The sequence below is a fragment of the Coregonus clupeaformis genome, chromosome 34, assembly GCF_020615455.1.
Source record: "Coregonus clupeaformis isolate EN_2021a chromosome 34, ASM2061545v1, whole genome shotgun sequence".
Taxonomy (NCBI): Eukaryota; Metazoa; Chordata; class Actinopteri; order Salmoniformes; family Salmonidae; genus Coregonus; species Coregonus clupeaformis.
Window position 1 is genome coordinate 35,363,361 of NC_059225.1, and position 11,631 is coordinate 35,374,991.

At 41.0% G+C, this 11,631-nt stretch overlaps 1 pseudogene; it reads left to right on the top strand.

Annotated features, from left to right (window-relative positions):
* The window catches only part of LOC121549562, a 32,677-nt pseudogene extending 21,483 nt beyond the window's left edge, over positions 1-11,194 (top strand).
* The last annotated feature ends 437 nt before the right edge of the window (positions 11,195-11,631 follow it).

Genomic DNA, 11,631 nt, shown 5'->3' on the forward strand with positions numbered 1-11,631 from the left:
CTTTTACACCACTGAGTTTGAATTTCACTCTTACAGAGTGAATTTAACTCCTTAATCAACACTATAAATGTTACACTGAAAAATCAACACTGGCCAATTTGCTGTGAATGCGCTATGACTGGCAATAACTTACTGATATACTGAACCATCTTCATCTAGCCTCAAACAAAGCACAATGTTCAACTCTACTGAAAGGGTCTAAACTGTTTTTTGGCTTTCATTTTGTCCACTATCATGTTTGCTTTGGGATTGAGCAATGAAACACCCATTTGTGCCACCGTTGTAATTCAAAGAGATGTGACTGTTACAGTAACATTCATCACGTTAAACTGCCTTTGTGACAGAGCTTTTCCAAAGCATTTATGATGCATGTATCCAATGGACAACAAATGTCTATCTTCACAACTGCAGAGCAGAACCATCTATCCTCGTCTGTGGTGTTGTTCATCAAAGTGCTGGACATAAACGACAATGCGCCAAGGCCTGCCAGAGACTACCAGCCATATATCTGTGAAGGCACACAGTCAGGAGAGGTACGATGCATCCCTCACTATTTTCACTGAGAATAATGTAACATTGGCCTTCTGTACAGGTATGTGGGCTATGGGCTGAGTCACAAGGTTTGAGCTTCGTATCCCTGAGGGGACAATGCAGATGTTATGTCACAATCACTGTTACTGTACCTTGTCAGTTACCTTGTCTTGTCTCAACTACAGTGCCTTCAGAAAGTATTCACACCCCTTGAACAATTTTGTTGTTTGTTTAGTTCCACATTTTGTTGTGTTACAGCCTGAATTTTAAATGATTTAAATTCAGATGTTTTGTCACTGGTCTACACACAATAACCCATAATGTCAAATTTGGATTATGTTTTTCATTTTTATTTTTTACAAAATAATAAAAAATGAAAAGCCTGAATTTAAAATGAATTAAGTTGAGATTTTTTGTCACTGGCCTACACACAATACCCCATAATGTCAAAGTTGACGTATGTATATATCTTTTTTTTTTTTTTTTACAAATTAATAAAAAATGAAAAGCTGAAATGTCTTGAGTCAATAAGTATTCAACCCCTCTGTTATGGCAAGCCTAAATAAATTCAGGAGTAAACATTTGCTTAAAAGGTCACATAATAAGTTGCATTGACTCTCTTTGTGTGCAATAATAATAATAATAATAATAATATTATTATTATTTTGTATTTTACCCGAATTTCGTGATATCCAATTGCGATCCAATTACAATCTTGTCTCATTGCTGCAACTCCCCAACGGGCTCAGGAGAGGCGAAGGTCGAGTCATCCGAAACATGACCCGCCAAACCACGCTTCTTAACACCCGCCTGCTTAACCCGGAAGCCTGCCGCACCAATGTGTCGGAGGAAACACTGTTCAACTGATGAACAAAGTCAGCCTGCAGGCGCCAGGCCCGCCACAAGGAGTTGCTAGAGCGCGATAAGCCTAGTAAAGCGCCCCCAGCAAAACCCTCCCCTAACCCAGACGATGCTGGGCCAATTGTGCGCCGCCCTATGGGACTCCCAATCACGGCCGGTTATGACACAGCCTGGGATCGAACCCGGGTCTGTAGTGACACCTCAAGCACTGCGATGCAGTGCCTTAGACCGCTGCGGCACTCGGGAGGCCCCAATAATAATGTTTAACATGATTTTAGAATGACTACCTCATCTCTGTACCCCACACATACAATTATCTGTAAGGTCCCTCAGTCGAGCAGTGAATTTCAAACACATATTCTACCACAAGACCAGGGAGGTTTTCCAATGCCTCGCAAAGAAGGGCACCTATTGGTAGATTGGTAACAATAAAAAAAGCAGACATTGAATATCCCTTTGAGCATGGTGAAGTTATTATTTACACTTTGGATGGTGTATCAATACACCCAGTCACTACAAAGATACAGGCATCCTTCCTAAGGAAGGAGGAAGGAAACCGCTCAGGGATTTCACCATGAGGCCAATGGTGACTATAAAACAGTTAAATAGTTTAATGGCTGTGAAAGGAGGAAACTGAGAATGGATCAACAACATTACTAACCTAATTGACAGAGTTAGTAATGTTGTTGATCCACAAATATTCTAAAAGATGCATCCTATTTACAACAAGGCACTAAAGTAATACTGCAAAAAATGTGGCAAAGCAATTAACTTTTGTCCTGAATACAAAGTGTTATGTTTGGGGCAAATCCAATACAACACATTACTGAGTACCACTCTCCATATTTGCAAGCTTAGTGGTGGCTGCACCGTGTTATGGGTATGCTGGTAATTGTTAAGGACTGGGGAGTTTTTCAGGATAAAAAAGAAACGGAATAGAGTTAAGCAGAATCCAAAATCCTAGAGGAAAACCTGGTTCAGTCTGCTTTCCAACAGACACTGGGAGATGAATTCACCTTTCAGCAGGACAATAACCTAAAACACAGAGCCAAATATACACTGGAATTGCTTACCAACAAGACAGTGAATGTTCCTGAATGGCCGCGTTACAGTTTTGACATAAATCTGCTTGAAAATTTATGGCAAGACCTGAAAATGGTTGTCTAGCAATGATCAACAACCAATTTGACAGAGCTTGAAGAATTTTGAAAATAATAATGGTTAAATGTTGCACAATCCAGGTGTAGAAAGCTCTTTGAGACTTACCCAGAAGGACTCACAGCTGTAATCACTGTCAAAGGTGACTCAGGGGGTTGAATACTTATCCAGTCAAGATATATTAGTGTTTTATTTTTCATTAATTTATTACAAATGTTCGAATTTTCTTCCACTTTGACATTACAGTGTATTTTGTGTAGAACGTTCACAAGAAATTACAATTAAATGCATTGTATCCTGCTTTATAACACAACAACATTTGGAAAAAGTTAAAGGGTGTGAATACTTTCTGAAGGCACTGTAAATGTGGGGATATGTCCTAGTGAGGACTTTCTATGCTTTTTTTCTTTTCCGATGCTCAGTGAGAATCATTGTCAGTGAGAACCATCGTCTGACAGCTACAGTATATCTATGTGTCTTGTAGCTCATCCAGCTAATCAATGCTGTGGATCTGGACGACCCTGTGGAGGGACACCACTTCTATTTCTCCATGGTCTCTGAGAAGCACATCAATGGCCAAGACCAGAGAGCTGTGTAAGGACATCAGGGCTAAAATTGTAGACCTGCACAAGGCTGGGATGGGCTACAGGACAATAGGCAAGCAGCTTGGTGAGAAGGCAACAACTGTTGGCGCAATTATTAGAAAATGGAAGAAGTTCAAGATGACGGTCAATCACCCTCGGTCTGGGGCTCCATGCAAGATCTCACCTCGTGGGGCATCAATTATCATTAGGAAGGTGAGGGATCAGCCCAGAACTACAGAGCATGACCTGGTCAATGACCTGAAGAGAGCTGGGACCACAGTCTCAAAGAAAACCATTAGTAACACACTACGCCGTCATGGATTAAAATCCTGCAGCGCACGCAAGGTCCCCCTAATCAAGCCAGAGCATGTCCAGGCCCGTCTGAAGTTTGCCAATGACCATCTGGATGATCCAGAGGAGGAATGGGAGAAGGTCATGTGGTCTGATGAGACAAAAATAGAGCTTTTTGGTCTAAACTCCACTCGCCGTGTTTGGAGGAAGAAGAAGGATGAGTACAACCCCAAGAAAACCATCCCAACCGTGAAGCATGGAGGTGGAAACATCATTATTTGGGGATTCTTTTCTGCAAAGGGGACAGGACGACTGCACCGTATTGAGGGGAGGATGGATGGGGACATGTATCACGAGATCTTGGCCAACAACCTCCTTCCCTCGGTAAGAGCATTGAAGATGGGTCGTGGCTGGGTCTTCCAGCATGACAACGACCCGAAACACACAGTAAGAAGCATCTCAAGGTCCTGGAGTGGCCTAGCCAGTCTCCAGACCTGAACCCAATAGAAAATCTTTGGAGGGAGCTGAAAGTCCGTATTGCCCAGCGACAGCCCCGAAACCTGAAGGATCTGGAGAAGGTCTGTATGGAGGAGTGGGCCAAAATCCCTGCTGCAGTGTGTGCAAAACTGGTAAAGACCTACAGGAAACGTATGATCTCTGTAATTGCAAACAAAGGTTTCTGTACCAAATATTAAGTTCTGCTTTTCTGATGTATCAAATACTTATGTCATGCAATAAAATGCAATACATTATGCAATACAATGTGATTTTCTGGATTTTTGTTTTAGATTCCGTCTCTCACAGTTGAAGTGTACCTATGATAAAATTACAGACCTCTACATGCTTTGTAAGTAGGAAAACCTGCAAAATCGGCAGTGTATCAAATACTTGTTCTCCCCACTGTAGATCATCTGACTGTCATTCAAACTGGCCTATGTATTCATGAATAAAATCTAAGATGATTCAGGCATCTGTGTAGCAATGCACAGAAACAAAAGATAGAAAAATTATTTGAAAAGAAAATCATCTCCCAAATATCACTATTTCTAAAACAAGCCATAGAAAGTTGGTTGCAATTTCAGTGTAATCCTCCAGAAACGACAGAACAAAAAATGCAACAAATATTGTGGTTGAACTCAAATATACTAATTGATAAAAAACCATTATAAAAGAAAAGAAAAAAAAAAGTATAATCTTCGTAAATGATATCATAGGTAGGACTGGTGGAGTTATGTCGCACATGCAGCTAACAAAAACATGGAAATGTCTGCTCTACCCAAAATTATAACCAAATAATTTCTTCATTACCGCAAAAATGGAAGAGGAAAGTGGAATGGGGAAAAAGTAAGGAACTTGTCTGTCGGCCCTGCATTAAAGAACATAATTGGTTAAAGAAAATTGTGATGAATAAAAAAGTATACCAGGTTCATTTAAGGACCAAAGGATTCACAGTCATCCCATATAGATTGCAAAATCGTTGGGAAGAGATTTTTGACGTACCGATTTCATGGCATAGTGTTTATGAACTTATACGCAAAACGACGCCAGATTCAAAACTTGTTATTTACATGAGGGATACAATCTTCCCAGCTCTGCAGATTTTGCTGTGAAGAGACAGAATCATTTGATCATTTGTTTTGGTACAGTCCATTTGTAGCTTGTTTTGGTCACAGGTCCAGGAATGCCTGAAGGATTGCAATATTTACCTGGAGCTAACCGTGCAGATAGCACTACTGGGTGATCTGAAAAGTCATAGTCAATCGATCAATAATATAATAATACTTTTAGCAATCTGTAGAAACAATGAGAATAGAAGGGTTCAGAACTTTTGTGAAATCCAATATGGATGGTGTTAAGAGATAGATGGGAGGTGTTGAATGGAGCTGAAGGATGGGACTAATAACAATTAACAACAACTAATAACAACAGGATATCTAATGTAAAGCATACTGTGTCCATAATAAGTATATGGGTTATAGGTTGAGAGATTTTGAAAGAGCACAGTTAGAAAGATATGGCATATAGAAGCAAACCGGATGGACATCATGAAAATGATCGGAGAGGTTGAGGGTAGAGAAGGTTCAGGAGTAAAAACAAAATATAATTATTGTAAAATTGATGTGTCAATAAAATGTATATAGTATGTATAAAATGGAAGTAGAGGCATTGTTGTTCACTACTTTACTCCAACTAGGGAAGGGGTGGTGGGGTTGGAAAGTAATAAAGGGAAATATATGTGTATATGTGTATGTATATGTATTTATATGTAGGTACAGTGCCTTGCAAAAGTATTCATCCCCCTTGGCGTTTTTCCTATTTTGTTGCATTACAACCTGTAATTGAAATTGATTTTTATTTGGATTTCATGTAATGGACATACACAAAATAGTCCAAATTGGTGAAGTGAAATGAAAAAAAATAACTTGTTTCAAAGAATTCTGAAAAATAAATAACGGAAAAGTGGTGCGTGCATATGTATTCACCCCCTTTGCTATGAAGCCCCTAAATAAGATCTGGTGCAACCAATTACCTTCAGAAGTCACATAATTAGTTAAAGAAAGTCCACCTGTGTGCAATCTAAGTGTCACATGATATGTCACATGCTGTCAGTGTATATACATACTTGTTCTGAAAGGCCCCAGAGTCTGCAACACCACTAAGCAAGGGGCACCACCAAATAAGCGGCACCATGAAGACCAAGGAGCTCTCCAAACAAGTCAGGGACAAAGTTGTGGAGAAGTACAGATTAGGATTAGGTTATAAAAAAAATATCAGAACATTTTAACATCCCACGGAGCACCATTAAATCCATGATAAAAAAATGGAAAGAATATGGCTCCACAACAAACCTGCCAAGAGAGGGCTGCACACCAAAACTCACGGACCAGGCAAGGAGGGCATTAATCAGAGAGGCAACAAAGAGACCAAAGATAACCCTGAAGGAGCTGCAAAGCTCCACAGCGGAGATTGGAGTATCTGTCCATATGACCACTTTAAGCCATACACTCCACAGAGCTGGGCTTTACGGAAGAGTTGCCAGAAAAAAGCCATTGCTTTAAAAAAAAAAAAGCAAACACATTTGGTGTTCGCCAAAAGCCATGTGGGAGACTCCCCAAACATATGGAAGAAGGTACTCTGGTCAGATGAGACTAAAATTGAGCTTTTTGGCTATCAAGGAAAACCCAACACCTCTCATCACCCCACAGTGAAGCATGGTGGTGGCAGCATCATGCTATGGGGATGTTTTTCCATCGGCAGGGACTGGGAAACTGGTCAAAATTGAAAGAATGATGGATGGCGCTAAATACAGGGAAATTCTTGAATGATACCTGTTTCAGTCTTTCAGAGATTTGAGACTGTGACGGAGGTTCATCTTCCAGCAGGACATTGACCCTAAGCATACTGCTAAAGCAACACTGCAGTGGATTAAGGGGAAACATTTAAATGTCTTGGAATGGCCTAGTCAAAGCCCAGACCTCAATCCAATTGAGAATCTGTGGTATGACTTAAAGATTGCTGTACACCAGCGGAACCCATCCAACTTGAAGGAGCTGGAGCAGTTTTGCCTTGAAGAATGGGCAAAAATCAAAGTGGCTAGATGTGCCAAGCTTATAGAGACATACCCCAAGAGACTTGCAGCTGTAATTGCTGAAAAAGGTGTCTCTACAAAGTATTGACTTTGGGGGGGGGTGAATAGTTATGCTCAAGTTTTCTCTTTTTTTGTGTTATTTCTTGTTTGTTTCACAATAAATAATATTTTGCATCTTCGAAGTGGTAGGCATGTTGTGTAAATCAAATGATACAAACCCCAAAAAAATCAATTTTAATTCCAGGTTGTAAGGCAACAAAATAGGAAAAATGCCAATGGGGGTGAATACTTTCGCAAGCCACTGTATGTGTATATGTATGTGTATATATGTATATGTATATATACAGTTGAAGTCGGAAGTTTACATACACCTTAGCCAAATACATTTAAACTCAGTTTTTCACAATTCCTGACATTCAATACTAGTATAAATTCCCTGTCTTTATTTTAAGAATGTGAAATGTCAGAATAATTATAGAGAGAATGATTTATTTCAGCTTTTATTTCTTTCATCACATTCCCAGCGGGTCAGAAGTTTACATACACTCAATTAGTATTTGGTAACATTGCCTTTAAATTGTTTAACTTGGGTCAAACATTTCGGGTAGCCTCCCACAAGCTTCCCACAATAAATTGGGTGAATTTTGGCCCATTCCTCCTGACAGAGCTGGTGTAACTGAGTCAGGTTTGTAGGCCTCCTTGCTCGCACACGCTTTTTCAGTTCTGCCCACAAATGTTCTATAGGATTGAGGTCAGGGCTTTGTGATGGCCACTCCAATACCTTGACTTTGTTGTCCTTAAGCCATTTTGCTATGACTTTGGAAGTATGCTTTGGGTCATTGTCCATTTGGAAGACCCATTTGCCAAGCTTTAACTTCCTGACTGATATCTTGAGTTGTTGCTTCAATATATCCACATCATTTTCCTTCCTCATGATGCCATCTATTTTGTGAAGTGCACCAGTCCCTCCTGCAGCAAAGCACCCCCACAGCATGATGCTGCCTCCCCCATCCTTCACGGTTGGGATGGTGTTCTTCTGCTTGCATGCCACCCCCTTGTTCCGCCAAACATAACGATGGTCATAATGGCCAAACAGTTCTATTTTTGTTTCATCAGACCAGAGGACATTTCTCCAAAAAGTACGATCTTTGTCCCCATGTGCAGTTGCAAACCGTAGTCTGGCTTTTTTATGGCGATTTTGGAGCAGTGGCTTCTACCTTGCTGAGCGGCCTTTCAGGTTATGTCGATATAGGACTCGTTTTACTGTGGATATAGATACTTTTGTACATGTTTCCTCCAGCATCTTCACAAGGTCCTTTGCTGTTGTTCTGGGATTGATTTGCACTTTTTGCACCAAAGTACGTTCATCTCTAGGAGACAGAACGCGTCTCCTTCCTTAGTGGTATGATGGCTGCGTGGTCCCATGGTGTTTATACTTGCGTACTATTGTTTGTACAGATGAACGTGGTACCTTCAGGCATTTGGAAATTGCTCTACAATTTTTTTTCTGAGGTCTTGGCTGATTTCTTTGGATTTTCCCTTGATGTCAAGCAAAGAGGCACTGAGTTTGAAAGTAGGCCTTGAAATACATCCACGGGTACACCTCCAATTGACTCAAATTATGTCAATTGTCCTATCAGAAGCTTCTAAAGCCATGACATCATTTTCTGGAATTTTTCAAGCTGTTTAAAGGCACAGTCAACTTAGAGTATGTCAACATCTCACCCAATGGAATTGTGATACAGTGAATTATAAGTGAAATAATCTGTCTGTAAACAATTGTTGGAAAAATTACTTGTGTCATGCACAAAGTGGTTGAAAAACGAGTTTTAATGACTCCAACCTAAGTGTATGTAAACTTACGACTTCAACTGCTTATATATATATATATATTGGCGAGAAAAAAAACATTGGAAGTGATGCAGACAATTACATTGATGGAAATTACAATCTATCTGCAATATTAAAGCTGATCTACCCCCTAAAAAAAAAAGACAGCATGAAACGCCTGAATCAACTTTCATAGACGTGTGATGCTGTCCTAATATGGATACTATACAAATCTTTAAGCTATCAAATCAGGTTTGCTCCTCAACTAGCATCTCCCTATCCACCACAGACAACAGTGCTAGCATCCTGGCACGGCGGAGGTTGTTCACCCATAGGGACCGCACCCAGTACATGCTGCCCGTGGTGGTGGTGGACAGTGGCTCCCCAGCCCTCTCCAGTACCAGTACCCTGACCATCAGCGTGTGCAGCTGTCAGCCTGCCGGACACTGCCCCACAGGCGGGTTGGAGGCCCTGGCCCTCTCCATGGGGTTCAGCCTCCAGACCCTTCTGGGCCTCCTGGTCTGTCTGGCAACACTCACATGTCAGTGAGACTGTACCCTTGGAATGGGCATATCTGATGTTTTATATGATGGGTACATTTTGAATGTGTTTACATGAACACATATCATGATAAAATAAACTGTTTCAGATCTTCAAGTTACAAGTGACTGCTTTTCAACAGATCAGTTGTGTTACTGTGAGCTAGTGCAGTTCCACTTCACATAAACTTGTTAAGTATAAAGTGTGTGGCTATATAGTTGGATATCTTTTAAATGTATCCCACTCTCATTAATAATAGTAATAATTTACTCAAACTCACCAGTGTGGCCTAAACACAAATATTAAACATCTAAATGCTTAGCAAAGCACAATAATGTTTTCAGCTAATGATGTGCTTATTTGTGGCAATGCTTCTATAACAATGCTATCATGGGACATTGATGTGTTTGCAGTAGTGTAGAGCTTCATTATGACCTCTGCTGTTTTGGGTAATCCCTATGGCCATCACATTAAATATTAATAGCAATGCTTACTGGGCTAACATCCCCTCATATGAGTGCAATACCCCATGAAAACAAGACAATAAGCTCTCCACCACTGCTATCACTAGTTCTTCAGGCTTAAAAGCACACTGAAAGAGAGTAACACAGCCCAAAGTATTTTACTGGTTTGTGACCCACTGACACCACCCCCGGTTAGAGGGGAGTAAAGCAGCCCAAGAGTTCACACAGGTACTTTATTTAAACACACTGAGGAAGATGAACATGGGGATGAACAGTGGGAAAGGTAGTGGAATGGTAGTGGTTCTATAATGGACAGAAACAGAGGCAATGAATACACACATACCGAATGAATACACCAGGACACAAATGCAGATACAGATACTCAAAGAGTTTGAGAGGCAGTTTTATGTTACCCCTAGACTCTCAGGCTCCGGTCGTGGGGTATGGGGAGTGGAGTGTGCAGCTCAGGGTTGTTAGGTGCTGATAACAGTCACCGGCAGGGAATTCGTAACACACACTAAATTATTTCTTCCTTCGGATACTGTATGAGGTGAAACATAAATTATGACTTCATATCAAATATTATTTTACTGTATTGGCAGAAATTATGGTATCTACTTTTCCCACTTGTTTCCTCTCGCTGTTTCCCCTTAAAGATTTTCACATTAACCTCAAATAATCAAAAAACCTAAACCCACCCTATTATTTGCAGCACAAAAGTGTGCATATTTAATCCAGACCTGAAATGCTCTTCTCTCAGTTTGTCAGCTTCTCTGTGTATTTAAAACATAATGATCTCCTGCTGGTTTGTGTCTCCGGTGCTGTCCATTCTAATGCTGATGCTGAGGAGACACAGGAGGAAACAGCAGGAGAGACTGTGGGGAGCGGAGAAGGAGCTGGAGCTGCCTAATAGGGTCTCAGAGAAGCTGCACTACGGAGAACTAGGGGGCAGAGTAGAGGGTGACCTGGGGGGGTTCTGTCAGCCTGCGGTTCCCCTCCGTCCCCACCCCTGCAGGAGGGACAGGAGGCTCCGCAGAGAGGAGGTGGCGGCCAGTATCAGGATGTCCATGTCCCTCCGCCACTCCCACCTCATCGGCCCCAAGGATGACGTCTTCAAACAGTTCCTCATTGACAGGCTGGATGAAGCAGATCAGGACCCCTACGTGCCACCATTTGACTGCCTGAGGACCTACGCCTTCGAGGGGACAGGGTCGGCCACGGGGTCCCTCAGCTCCCTGGAGTCATGGGACTTTATGGACGCTGACCAGCGTCTCCGGGACCCTGGATCACGTCTTGTCAGACTGACCCTCTGGCATGGGGGAGCAGAGGAGGAGACAACCTTCTGAACAGCTAACAGTAATCCCATACTTACCATCCCTGAACTTAATTTGTATGTCCCGAGGAAAGACACAAATGGCATATGTTTTCTTCAACTGTATGGTTAAAAACAGTGAAGCTAGATGTAGTAATTACTATCAGTGTTATGACAATTATACTTATTGAACAAGTAATTTATTGAAGAGTTTGAACAGTATTTATGGCAACATAACTTTCTATACATTACCTCATTCTGCATTTCTTCATAATACAGTGCCTTGCAAAAGTATTCATCCCCCTTGGCGTTTTTCCTATTTTGTTGCATTACAACCTGTAATTGAAATTGATTTTTATTTGGATTTCATGTAATGGACATACACAAAATAGTCCAAATTGGTGAAGTGAAATGAAAAAAATAACTTGTTTCAAAGAATTCTGAAAAATAAATAATGGAAAAGTGGTGCGT